The following is a 14,137-nucleotide window of genomic DNA, read 5'->3' on the forward strand; positions in this document are numbered from 1 at the left end:
CGTATGCAGAAGCTGCAGCGATTGCTCCACCTTCCCAACCACCGCCTCATTATCGACATTGCAACAAGGTGGAACTCCACCCTGCACATGGTGGAGCGGCTGTGCAAGCAGAGGCAGGCCATAATGCATTTGTGGGAGGATACACGGCCAGGCACTTTGAGAGCAGACATGGAGTTGACAGGTGCGCAGTGGTCGATAGAGTTGAGCGAAACGGGTCGAAAAATTTCAAAAGTCGCCGACTTTTGGCAAAGTCGGGTTTCATGAAATGAAACCCGACCCTAGGATGAGGTCGGCCACGAGGTCGGCGACTTACGCGCCAAAGTCGCGTTTCAAAAGTTTGTTTTGCGCTCTTTTTCAGCCAATCAGGATCCACGGACACTGTGGGCAACGTGATGACATAGGCACGGGTCACCAACATCTTTCAGAAGGGCATGCAAGTGATTGGCTTGCTTTGGTGGGCGTCACAGGGGGTATAAAAGGGCGTGCATGCCGACCGCCATCTTACTTCTGCTGATCTTAGTATAGGGAGAGGTTGCTGCTGATTCTGTAGGGAGAGCGTTAGGCAGGGAAGAAGACAAAAAAACTGCTTCTGCTGCTAGTGATTTGGCCTGCACAACACACCAGTCACTGTGTGTGCAGTGCAAGGGGAGGCTATATAGTGGTGTATCAGTGGTGTTGGTTGTTGGGCTGCCTTCTAAGGCTTCCTGACATTCCTGCATTGCTGTTTACCCACTGCTCCGCAAACTGCTTTTTTAAAAGCAATCCCAATTTTTTTTTTTTGTCCTGCTGAGAAGACAAAAAAACTGCTTCTGCTGCTAGCAATTTGGCCTGCACAACACACCAGTCACTGTGTGTGCAGTGCAAGGGGAGGCTATATAGTGGTGTATCAGTGGTGTTGGTTGTTGGGCTGCCTTCTAAGTCTTCCTGACATTCCTGCATTGCTGTTTACCCACCGCTCCGCAAACTGCTTTTTTAAAAGCAATCCAATCTCCCTTATCCTCTAGTCACTTTGGTCACAGCTGTGCCATCGAGCCTGTCACATAGCGCTCAGATATTCATTGGGCCTCACACAATCCAAAAGTGTCCAGTGTCCAAAAGTGTGTGCAGAGATTCAAAATCTCCCTTATCCTCTAGTCACTTTGGTCACAGCTGTGCCATCGAGCCTGTCACATAGCGCTCAGATATCAGTGGGCCTCACACAATCCAAAAGTGTCCATCCAGTGTCCAAAAGTGTGTGCAGAGATTCAAAATCTCCCTTATCCTCTAGTCACTTTGGTCACAGCTGTGCCATCGAGCCTGTCACATAGCGCTCAGATATCAGTGGGCCTCACACAATCCAAAAGTGTCCATCCAGTGTCCAAAAGTGTGTGCAGAGATTCAAAATCTCCCTTATCCTCTAGTCACTTTTGTCACAGCTGTGCCATCGAGCCTGTCACATAGCGCTCAGATATCAGTGGGCCTCACACAATCCAAAAGTGTCCATCCAGTGTCCAAAAGTGTGTGCAGAGATTCAAAATCTCCCTTATCCTCTAGTCACTTTTGTCACAGCTGTGCCATCGAGCCTGTCACATAGCGCTCAGATATTCATTGGGCCTCACACAATCCAAAAGTGTCCAGTGTCCAAAAGTGTGTGCAGAGATTCAAAATCTCCCTTATCCTCTAGTCACTTTGGTCACAGCTGTGCCATCGAGCCTGTCACATAGCGCTCAGATATCAGTGGGCCTCACACAATCCAAAAGTGTCCAGTGTCCAAAAGTGTGTGCAGAGATTCAAAATCTCCCTTATCCTCTAGTCACTTTTGTCACAGCTGTGCCATCGAGCCTGTCACATAGCGCTCAGATATTCATTGGGCCTCACACAATCCAAAAGTGTCCAGTGTCCAAAAGTGTGTGCAGAGATTCAAAATCTCCCTTATCCTCTAGTCACTTTGGTCACAGCTGTGCCATCGAGCCTGTCACATAGCGCTCAGATATCAGTGGGCCTCACACAATCCAAAAGTGTCCAGTGTCCACAAGTGTCTGCAGAAATTCAAAATCTCCCCTGTCCTATAGACACCTTGTACCTTGTTTTACATTACTATATAGTTTGTTGGATTTTGTCTACATTTCTACCAAAAATGAGGAAGGCTGGTGGAAGAGGCCGTGGAATTGGGCGGGGGTTGGCAGCTGGTAATGATGGTGTTGGTGGTGGATCTGATGGTAGTGGCAAGAGCAAAATAGGACCGAATGCAGGAGGTGCTGACCCTGCGTCATCGTCTGGCTACATAAGGCCTCGAACGCTTAGTTTTCTAGGAGTTGGCAAACCGCTTTTAAAGCCAGAGCATCAGGAAAAAGTTTTGTCTTACATTGCTGACTCAGCCTCCAGCTCTATCGCCTCCTCTTCTTCAGTTGTAAAAAGTAAAAGCACTGGTCGTCATTGGAGGCTCATGTTCATGAACCACACCTTTCCTTGTGTCCTTCACCCCAACCAAGATTGAAGGATGACGCAGGCCATACTACTGATTACTCCATGGAGCTGTTTTCACATACCATGCCTGGATTATCAAGTGAAATGGGGAATTACCCAGGCCAAGATGAATCTGACATGGAGTGCACTGATGCACAGCCGCTGATGGATGATTCTGCTGGTACATTCACTCAGAGCACTACATTGTCCTCGCAGTGTACAGAGCCAGATTCTGACCCTGATGAGACTCAGGTGCCCCTTCCCGCACACTATACCACCATACACGGTGACACAGAGGAAGGTGCACATGACATAGAAGAGGAGGTGATGGATGACCCAGTTGTTGACCCAGATTGGCATCCATTGGGGGAAGAGGGTGCTGCGTCCAATAGCTCAGATGAGGAGCATCCACAGCAGACATCGCCATCGCAACAGCTGTTATCTGGCAGGCCCGGAGCACTCCAAAGACAGGTTCCAAACATCAAAAGAGTTGCTGGACAGCTTGTCCAGAAGGTCAAAAGATCACAGCGTGCTAGGCCGCAAAATGTCTGCCAAAGTAGGAAGAGTGCAGTGTGGCACTTTTTTGAACAAAATCCTCATGATCAGGCCAAGGTTATCTGTAAGAAGTGCGCAAAGACCTTTAGCCGAGGGAAAAATCTGAAAAATTTGAATACCAGTTGCATGCTTAGACATTTAACCAGCATGCACTTGCAAGCGTGGACACAACACCAAACCTCAAGTGGCACATGTGCAACTGATCACAACGAAGGTAGTCAGCAACGCTACATTGTTTCCCCCACTGTAAGCCCACCGGTTAGCACAGCAGCAAATGTTGAGGTGTCGTTGCAAGACCACAGCAGTCAGGGAATCCCACTGTTATATCAACGAAAGACTGATTCTAGGCCATCAGAAAGAACACCAACTCCATTACCATCATCAACCCTCTCTCAGTCCGCCCTGTCCACCGCTACTTCCACCATATGCAGCTCTCAAGTCCAGCTCACCCTCCCAGACACTATGAGTAGGTCAAGAAAGTACTCAGTCTCTCATCCGCGTACACTGGGTTTGAACACCCACATTGCCAAACTAATCTCGTTTTGAGATGATGCCCTTTCGGTTGGTGGAAAGCACAGCTTTCCGCGAACTCATGGCCTATGCAGTACCACGCTATGACCTACCCAGTCGCCACTTCTTCTCTCGCAAAGCCATTCCAGCCCTCCACCATCATGTGAAAGACCACATTGTCCATGCACTCAAGCAGTCAGTGAGCGGAAAGGTGCACCTCACAACCGATGCATGGTCCAGTCGGCATGGCGAGGGCCGTTACGTGTCCATCACTGCGCACTGGGTTAATGTGGTGGATGCAGGGTCCACAGGGGACAGCGGTGGTGGGACAGTGCTGCCTAGCCCACGGTATAGGAAACAGTTGGCTGTAGGCGTTCGACCCTCCTCCTCCTCCTCCAGAAGCGAAAGCTCGTCCACAGAGCGCAGTTGTACGAGCACTCCATCTGCAGCTGCCACTGTTGCACACGATGTGTCCCCCTATCGAGCAGCTAGTGGAAAGCGTCAGCAGGCTGTGTTGCAGATGATGTGTTTGGGCGACAGACACACCGCCGAGGTGCTGGCCGAGTACTTGAAGCGACAAACTGAGTCATGGCTGGGCAGTGTACATCTTGAGGCAGGCAAGGTAGTTAGTGATAACGGCCGTAATTTTGTGGCAGCCATAGCCCTTTCAAAACTCAGCCACATACCTTGCTTGGCTCACACCTTGAACCTGGTGGTGCAGTGCTTCCTCAAAAATTATCCGGAGTTAACAGCCCTGCTCCAGAAGGTGCGAAGACTGTGCGCGCACATCCGCCGGTCGCCTGTACACTCCGTTCGTATGCAGAAGCTGCAGCGATTGCTCCACCTTCCCAACCACCGCCTCATTATCGACATTGCAACAAGGTGGAACTCCACCCTGCACATGGTGGAGCGGCTGTGCGAGCAGAGGCAGGCCATAATGCATTTGTGGGAGGATACACGGCCAGGCACTTTGAGAGCAGACATGGAGTTGACAGGTGTGCAGTGGTCGAAGCTGAAAGACCTTTGTAAAGTCCTTCAGTGTTTTGAGGAATGCACACGGCTGGTAAGCGCAGACGACGCCATCCTAAGCATGAGCATCCCACTTATGCGTCTGCTCATGCAAACTTTGACGCACCTTAAGGAGCAGGCGTCTGCAGCCAATGTTGATGAGGAGGAAGAGGAGGAGGGAATCCTTGATGACATTCAGCCATTGTCTGCTCAGGGACCTCTCCTGGACGAGGTGGAGGAAGAAGAGGAGGAGGAGGATGATGATGGGGATGATTACTTAGGGGAGGAGGATGCATCTCGTGGGGCAAGTGAAAATGTTGGCGTGGCAAGGTCTGGTACAGGGTTTGTGCATGACTGGAGGGATGTGGATTTGCCAGAAAGTGCTCCTCCAACCAGCACTCGCAGTGCATCATTGACACCGGGAACATTGGCCCACATGTCAGATTATGCCTTGCAGATCCTAAAAAGGGACCCCCGCATTGCCAAAATGATGAACGATGATGACTACTGGTTGGCCAGCATCCTGGATCCACGCTATAAAGGCAAATTACAAAACATCATGCCACAGGAGAACCTTGATCTAATATTGGCTAATAAACAAGCAACTCTGGTAAATCGGTTGCTTGAGGCATTCCCAGCACACAGCAGCGGTGATGGTTCTCACACGAGCCGTACGGGCCGGGGGCAGCTTGGCAGAGGTGTTCATGGTGCACACAGCAGAAGTGGCGTTGGAGACAGGGGTTTCATGACAATGTTGTGGACTGATTTTTCAAATACCGCTCACACAACTGGTAATACTGCATCGATGGAAAGTGACAGGAGACAGCAGTTGTCAACTATGGTTACAAACTACTTTTCCTCCCATATCGATGTTCTCCCACACAGGTCATTCCCCTTTGACTATTGGGCTGCTAAACTGGACACCTGGCCTGAATTGGCCCAATATGCCTTACAGGAGCTCGCTTGCCCAGCTGCAAGTGTGCTATCGGAAAGAGTCTTCAGTGCAGCTGGATCAATCCTGACAGAAAAAAGGACCCGTCTGTCAACCCAAAATGTGGATGATCTAACCTTCATTAAAATGAACCACGCATGGGTTTCCAAGGATTTTGTCCCACCTTCCCCTGATGACACATAGGGTGACAGAAAAATGGCTTGCTTTGGTCCACCTCTTCCTGGTACTTCACCTATTTCGCCTTTTGCATCAGCTGAATGTCCAACATCAACATATGCCACTTTCTAAAACTCCCTAACTGTGCTGCCTCCCCCCCCATGGCCGGGGTCACCACCTAGCGCATGACACCGTGCGAGTGCCGTTGCCCTGGACAGGTGGGTAGGCCGACTCTTGGGCGCGGGCACTGGCACAGGGTCCCTCATAGTGCAATCAAGTGTCTCTGACGGTGGTGGTGCACACCCGCCGTCAGACACACCGCTGTACTATGAGGGGCCCAGTGCCAGTACCAACGCCCACGAGTGGGCCCCCCTTGCTTGGGCAGGGCCCCAGCATTTGCAATCTTTACCTCTCCCTGCTCCTCCGCTGTGTAATCTGGGCCGTCAAATCCATACTGTGCCTGACACCGTCTGAGCCTGCCTCCTGATGTATAGACATATATTTTGAATGTGTATGCTATCCATACATGTTATCCGGGGATACGGTACCCTTTCTAACCTTTGTGCAATCACGTGCAATCCATACTGGGCCTAACGCCGTCTGAGCCTGCCTCCTGAGACATATATTTTGAATGTGTACGCTATCCATACATGTTGTCCGGGGATACGGTACCCTTTCTAACCTTTGTGCAATCACGTGCAATCCATACTGGGCCTAACACCGTCTGAGCCTGCCTCCTGAGACGTATATTTTGAATGTGTACGCTATCCATACATGTTATCCGGGGATACGGTACCCTTTCTAACCTTTGTGCAATCACGTGCAATCCATACTGGGCCTAACAACGTCTGAGCCTGCCTCCTGAGACATATATCTTGAATGTGTACGCTATCCATACATGTTATCTGGGGATACGGTACCCTTTCTAACCTTTGTGCAATCACGTGCAATCCATACTGGGCCTAACACCGTCTGAGCCTGCCTCCTGAGACATATATTTTGAATGTGTACGCTATCCATACATGTTATCCGGGGATACGGTACCCTTTCTAACCTTTGTGCAATCACGTGCAATCCATACTGGGCCTAACACCGTCTGAGCCTGCCTCCTGAGACATATATTTTGAATGTGTACGCTATCCATACATGTTATCTGGGGATACGGTACCCTTTCTAACCTTTGTGCAATCACGTGCAATCCATACTGGGCCTAACACCGTCTGAGCCTGCCTCCTGAGACATATATTTTGAATGTGTACGCTATCCATACATGTTATCTGGGGATACGGTACCCTTTCTAACCTTTGTGCAATCACGTGCAATCCATACTGGGCCTAACACCGTCTGAGAATGATAGATGGGGCCCACCATACACTGGAACATTCCAAAGGTGGACATCAGACACTGGAGCAGCATTTACAGGGCCCATTATACACTAGAGCATTAGAAATGGGGCCCATTATGTTTGGAGCATTATTTGGGCCCATAAGACAGTAGAGCTTCATCCATGGGGACCAACATATACTGTAGCATTATGTGGAGCTCATCATATACTGTTTCAAACATTATATGGGACCAATGATTCTGTATGGAGAAATAGATGGGCCTCGTCATGAGATGTAAAAAGTGAGGTATTTTTCATTGTACTATACCGCTATTTCTCTGCCGTATCGGAGCATGATGAGTTGTGGTATGTGTTAAAGGGGCGCTCTTTCGCCCAGGGCACATGAAAACCTGGAGCCAGCCCTCCCCCCCCACAGTCTGTAGCCAAATAACCCCCATTTTTCAGTGCGTAACTTGTATTATGAAGTTAATTAAGGTTGACAAGCTTAAGTAAGAAGAATTGATGCTTTTGGCATTCAAATGGGCACTGTTGGTGTGTTTCCTGTCCTCCTCTCACTGCCGACTTTTATTCCCCATTGACTTACATTGGGTTTCGTGTTTCGGGACGACCCCGACTTTTCCCTATAATCGGACGATCTTGCTCGACCCGACTTTTGGAAAAGTCGGGTTTCACAAAATGAAACGCGACCCTAAAAAACCAAAAGTCGTTCAACTCTAGTGGTCGAAGCTGAAAGACCTCTGTAAAGTCCTTCAGTGTTTTGAGGAATTCACACGGCTGGTAAGCGCAGACGACGCCATCCTAAGCATGAGCATCCCACTTATGCGTCTGCTCATGCAAACTTTGACGCACCTTAAGGAGCAGGCGTCTGCAGCCAATGTTGACGAGGAGGAAGAGGTGGAGGGAATCCTTGATGACATTCAGCCATTGTCTGCTCAGGGACCTCTCCTGGACGAGTTGGAGGAAGAAGATGAGGAGGAGGATGATGATGGGGATGATTACTTAGGGGAGGAGGATGCATCTCGTGGGGCAAGTGAAAATGTTGGCGTGGCAAGGTCTGGTACAGGGTTTGTGCGTGACTGGAGGGATGTGGATCTGCCAGAAAGTGCTCCTCCAACCAGCACTCGCAGTGCATCATTGACACCGGGAACATTGGCCCACATGTCAGATTATGCCTTGCGGATCCTAAAAAGGGACCCCCGCATTGCCAAAATGATGAACGATGACGACTACTGGTTGGCCAGTATCCTGGATCCACGCTATAAAGGCAAATTACAAAACATCATGCCACAGGAGAACCTTGACCTATTATTGGCTAATAAACAAGCAACTCTGGTAAATCGGTTGCTTGAGGCATTCCCAGCACACAGCAGCGGTGATGGTTCTCACACGAGCCGTACGGGCCGGGGGCAGCTTGGCAGAGGTGTTCATGGTGCACACAGCAGAAGTGGCGTTGGAGACGGGTTTCATGACAATGTTGTGGACTGATTTTTCAAGTACCTCTCACACAACTGGTAATACAGCATCGATGGAAAGTGACAGGAGACAGCAGTTGTCAACTATGGTTACAAACTACTTTTCCTCCCATATCGATGTTCTCCCACACAGGTCATTCCCCTTTGACTATTGGGCTGCTAAACTGGACACCTGGCCTGAATTGGCACAATATGCCTTACAGGAGCTCGCTTGCCCAGCTGCAAGTGTGCTATCGGAAAGAGTCTTCAGTGCAGCTGGATCAATCCTGACAGAAAAAAGGACCCGTCTGTCAACCCAAAATGTGGATGATCTAACCTTCATTAAAATGAATCATGCATGGGTTTCCAAGGATTTTGTCCCACCTTCCCCTGATGACACATAGGGTGACAGAAAAATGGCTTGCTTTGGTCCACCTCTTCCTGGTACTTCACCTATTTCGCCTTTTGCATCAGCTGAATGTCCAACATCAACATATGCCACTTTCTAAAACTCCCTAACTGTGCTGCCTCCCCCCCCATGGCTGGGGTCACCACCTAGCGCACGACACCGTGCGAGTGCCGTTGCCCTGGACAGGTGGGTAGGCCGACTCTTGGGCGCGGGCACTGGCACAGGGTCCCTCATAGTGCAATCAAGTGTATCTGATGGTGGTGGTGCACACCCGCCGTCAGACACACCGCTGTACTATGAGGGGCCCAGTGCCAGTACCGACGCCCACGAGTGGGCCCCCCTTGCTTGGGCAAGGCCCCAGCATTTGCAATCTTTACCTCTCCCTGCTCCTCCGCTGTGTAGTCTGGGCTGTCAAATCCATACTGTGCCTGACACCGTCTGAGCCTGCCTCCTGATGTATAGACATATCTTTTGAATGTGTACGCTAACCATACATGTTATCCGGGGATACGGTACCCTTTCTCACCTTTGTGCAATCACTTGCAAGCCATACTGGGCCTAACACCGTCTGAGCCTGCCTCCTGATGTATAGACATATCTTTTGAATGTGTATGCTATCCATACATGTTATCCGGGGATACGGTACCCTTTCTCACCTTTGTGCAATCACGTGTAATCCATACTGGGCGTGAGAATGGCTGGCGAGCTGTTAAGCAAGCTACAGCACCTGTGGTTTGCACACGTAAGTTTTTCATTTTTTTCAGGAATGACGGTTAGGCCTAATTCCGGAACTGCGGTTGACCTGCACTTACTGGGAAATCATCGATCGTGAGTAATAATTGTAATCAGTGATCCCCATCACTAACGTTGTTCAGCGGGTTATCTGCACCTGTAAGCGACAAACGCTGGCCTTTTCAGTGTAGTGCACATGCAGCCACGGACATGTAAGGGCATGACACACCAGTTATTGGCCAATCTCATGTGCCAGAGCCTCACGTGTCCCTCTAGTAAGCCGGACTCAGACCGCGGGGCATGACGGAGTCTCATAGAATCATAGAATCATAGAATCGTAGAGTTGGAAGGGACCTCCTGGGCCATCTGGTCCAACCCCCTGCTCAAAACAGGATTCGCTAAATCATCCCAGTCAGATGTCTGTCCAGCCTCTGTTTGAAGACTTCCATTGAAGGAGAACTCACCACTTCTCGTGGCAGCCTGTTCCACTCATTGATCACTCTAACTGTCAAAAAGTTTTTTCTAATATCTAATCTGTTTCTCCTCCCATTCAGTTTCATCCCATTGCTTCTAGTCTTTCCTTGTGCAAATGAGAATAAAGTTGATCCTTCTACAATGTGACAGCCCTTTAGATATTTGTAGACAGCAATTAAGTCTCCTCTCAGTCTTCTCTTTTGCAAACTAAACATTCCCAAATCCTGCAACCTTTCCTCATAAGACAGGGTTTGCAGAGCGGTCACCATTCTGGTCGCTCTTTTCTGAACTTGCTCCAGTTTGTTGATGTCTTTTTTAAAATGTGGTGCCCAAAACTGGACACAATATTCCAGATGAGGTCTGACCAAAGAGGAGTAGAGGGAAATAATGACTTCACGTGATCTAGACTGTATGCTTCTGTTAATACATCCTAGAACTGCATTTGCCTTTTTTGCTGCTGCATCACACTGTTGACTCATATTCAGTCTGTGATCTATTAGTATACCCAAGTCTTTTTCACATGTGCTGTCACTTAGCCCTATTCCTCCCATTCTATATATGCTTTTTTCATTTTTATTGCCCAGATGTAGTACTTTGCATTTCTCCCTGTTAAAAACCATTCTGTTAGTTACTGCCCACTTCTCCAGTTTATTTAAATCTTTTTGAATCCTCTCTCTCTCTTCTCTAGTATTAGCTATCCCTCCTAGCTTTGTGTCATCAGCAAATTTAATCAGTTTACCCTCAATTCCTTCATCTAAATCGTTGATAAAGATGTTGAACAATACAGGGCCCAGGACAGAGCCCTGTGGTACCCCACTTGAGACATTCTTCCAACTGGATGTGCAGCCATTTACGACCACTCTTTGGGTCCGATCACTAAGCCAGCTATGAATCCACCTAACAGTTGCCTTGTCCATTCCATACTTAGTCATTTTTTCAATAAGGATTGTATGAGAGACTTTGTCAAATGCTTTGCTGAAGTCAAGATATACTATATCTACAGCATTTCCTTGATCCACCCAATCAGTGATACCGTCATAGAAGGAAATTAAGTTAGTCTGACATGACTTATTAGTTACAAACCCATGCTGACTCTGTTTGATCACTTCATTCTTATCCAGGTATTGACTTACATGTTGTTTAATAATTTGTTCAAAGATCTTTCCTGGTATAGAAGTCAGACTCACCGGCCTATAGTTGCCTGGGTCCGCCTTCTTCCCCTTTTTGAAGATAGGAACAACATTTGCTCTTCTCCAGTCTTCTGGCACTTCTCCTGTTCTCCAAGAATTTTCAAAGATTATGGAGAGTGGTTCAGAAATTTCTTCTGCTATCTCCTTCAGTACTCTGGGGTGTAATTCATCTGGACCTGGAGACTTGAATTCATTTAGGTTAGCTAAGTGTTTCCTCACTATCTTTCTGTTTATAGATATCCTGGATTCTTCTATTCCCTTAATAGGACAGTGAATAACAGTTGGTGTTACATTTCCTTTCTGAGAGAAAACAGATGCAAAATAGGAATTTAAAAGTTCAGCCTTCTCAACATCCTGTCTTACCATTTCATCATTTTCATCCTGTAAAAATCCTATAGCATCTTTGACTTTTCTTTTACTTTTGACATATCCCCAAAATCCTTTATTATTGCTTTTGACATCTCTTGCAAGCCTCAATTCATTTTCAGCTTTAGATAATCTGATTTGTGCCCTGCAGATTCTGCAGACAGCATTATATTCTTCTTTAGATATGCCTCCCTCTTTCCATTTTATAAACATTTTTTTCTTCCTTTTTAGCATGTGCTTAAGTTCTGTGTTCACCCATCCTGGTTTCCTTAAATGCTTCCTATTCTTCCCTCTTTTCGGAATTGTTAACAACTGTGCTTTGAGAATTTCATTTTTCAAGATTTCCCATCCTTCCTGGACATTTTTGTCTTTAAGGATATCCAGCCATTGGATCCCTCCAATTATCTTTCTGAATCCCTTAAAATCTGCCTTTCTGAAATCTAACCTTGACGTCTGAGTCTTCACAGGTCTTCCGCCTCTAGTTATCCAAAATTCTAAAATAGCATGGTCGCTACCTCCTAGGGTTCCAGCCACTTTTACCTCCTCAACCATTTCCTCCCTGTTTATAAGGATTAGATCCAAGGTAGCAGTTCCCCTTGTTTTCTCCCCTACCTTTTGGAAGATAAAGTTGTCAGCAAGAGAGGATAAGAATTTCCTTGACCTGTTAGTTTTGCCTGAGAGAGATTCCCAACAAATGTCTGGATAGTTGAAATCTCCCATGACAACTATGTCATATTTTTTGGAGAACTTGGCCATTTGATGCATAAAGAGTTCATCCATATCTTCAGCTTGCACAGGCGGCCTGTAGTAAATGCCTACAATGGTGTCCTTTCCATTGTTCTGTCCTTGTATTCTTACCCAAACAGTTTCCACAGAACTCCCAGTCTCTGAAGCTTCAATCTCTGTGCAGATATACGCGTTTCTAACATACAATGCAACACCTCCTCCTCGTTTATCAAGTCTGTTTCTTGCAAATAAGTTGTATCCTTCTAGTCTTGTATTCCAATCATGTGTATCGTCCCACCAAGTTTCAGTGATTCCAATGACATCATATTTCTTTTCCTGTGTTAGTAGTTCCAATTCTCCTTGTTTGTTGCCCATGCTTTGTGCATTAGTATAGAAACATTTTAGTTTGTGATTGGTTTCTCTTTCTCCAATATTTTTATTAATTAGATTCTTTCGTCTTTGTTCTTCCTTTCCACTTCTATTAGCAGAGTTCTCAATAGCATTTGTCAGGTGTATGGCTTTTTCTGGTCTTTTGCTTCCCTTCCCATGTTGTTCTAGTTTAAAGCTCTCCTTACAAGTGTAGCAAGGCGACTTCCAAATACATGCTTTCCAGTCTTCGTAAGGTGCACCCCATCTCTAGCAAGTAGTCCATCGTATAAGTAGTTCACTCCGTGATCCAGAAATCCAAATCGTTGCTGACGGCACCATCGACGTGGCCAGTTGTTCACCTGCAGAATCTTATTCCACCTCCTTGTTCCATGGCCATCCACTGGGAGGATGGAAGAGAAGACCACCTGCGCTCCCAGTTCTTTCACTTTCTTGCCTAAGTCTTCAAAGTCTCTGCAGATGGTTTCCAGGTCGTTTCTTGTGGTGTCATTTGTCCCCACATGTAGTAGCAGGAATGGGTAGTCATCTGTAGGTCTGAAGAGTCCTGATATCCTGTCAGACACATCTTTAATTTTTGCACCTGGAAGACAGCACATTTCTCTTGAAGTTATATCCGGTCTGCAGATAGCGGCCTCTGTTCCTCTCAACAGGGAATCCCCCATGACCACCACTCTCCGTTTCTTCTTCACAACATTTTTCTTTCTCCATCCAGGAGGACTCTGAAGGCGTACAAGGTTGCTGTTTGTTGGCAAAGTCTTATCCTGATGTATTTCTTCATCATTTTCCTGCGTGAGAGCCTGGTACTGGTTTCTGAGCAGTATGGGTGCTGACTGCCTCCTGATCCTCCTGCTTCTCTGGGTCACATGTCTCCATTCCTCTGTTTCTTCAGGTGCACTTCGAATTTCTTCTCTTTCTGTAACATGAAGAGATAATTCTGCTCTGTCCAAGAACTCTTCACCTTCCTTAATGATCTTCAACGTAGCCAACCTCTCTTCGAGATTTTGCAACTTTTCCTCCAACAGGGACACAAGCTTGCATTTGTGGCATGTGAAATTTGGCTTTTCCACTGGTAAGTCTGTGAACATGTAGCAAGAAATGCAGCTCACCAAATGGCTCCTGGCCTCTTCCATCTTGAGATTTCTTAAAAACGATGAAAGATGAGCCAAAATTTTCCGATTTCCTCTTTTCAGCTGCAACGGCCAAAACCCAGTGATCGTAGAGCTCGCGGAGACTCTTCACTTATCCCAGAAGGCACTGGGAATATGCAAATGATCTCCTCAAGACTCTTCCCCTGGTTTTCCGATTTCCTCTTTTCAGCTGCAATGGCCAAAACCCAGTGATCGTAGAGCTCGCGGAGACTCTTCACTTATCCCAGAAGGCACTGGGAATATGCAAATGATCTCCTCAAGACTCTTCCCCTGGTTTTCCGAT

The sequence above is a fragment of the Dendrobates tinctorius genome, unplaced genomic scaffold (assembly GCF_039654945.1).
Source record: "Dendrobates tinctorius isolate UK_male_01 unplaced genomic scaffold, ASM3965494v1 ptg000048l, whole genome shotgun sequence".
NCBI lineage: Eukaryota > Metazoa > Chordata > Amphibia > Anura > Dendrobatidae > Dendrobates > Dendrobates tinctorius.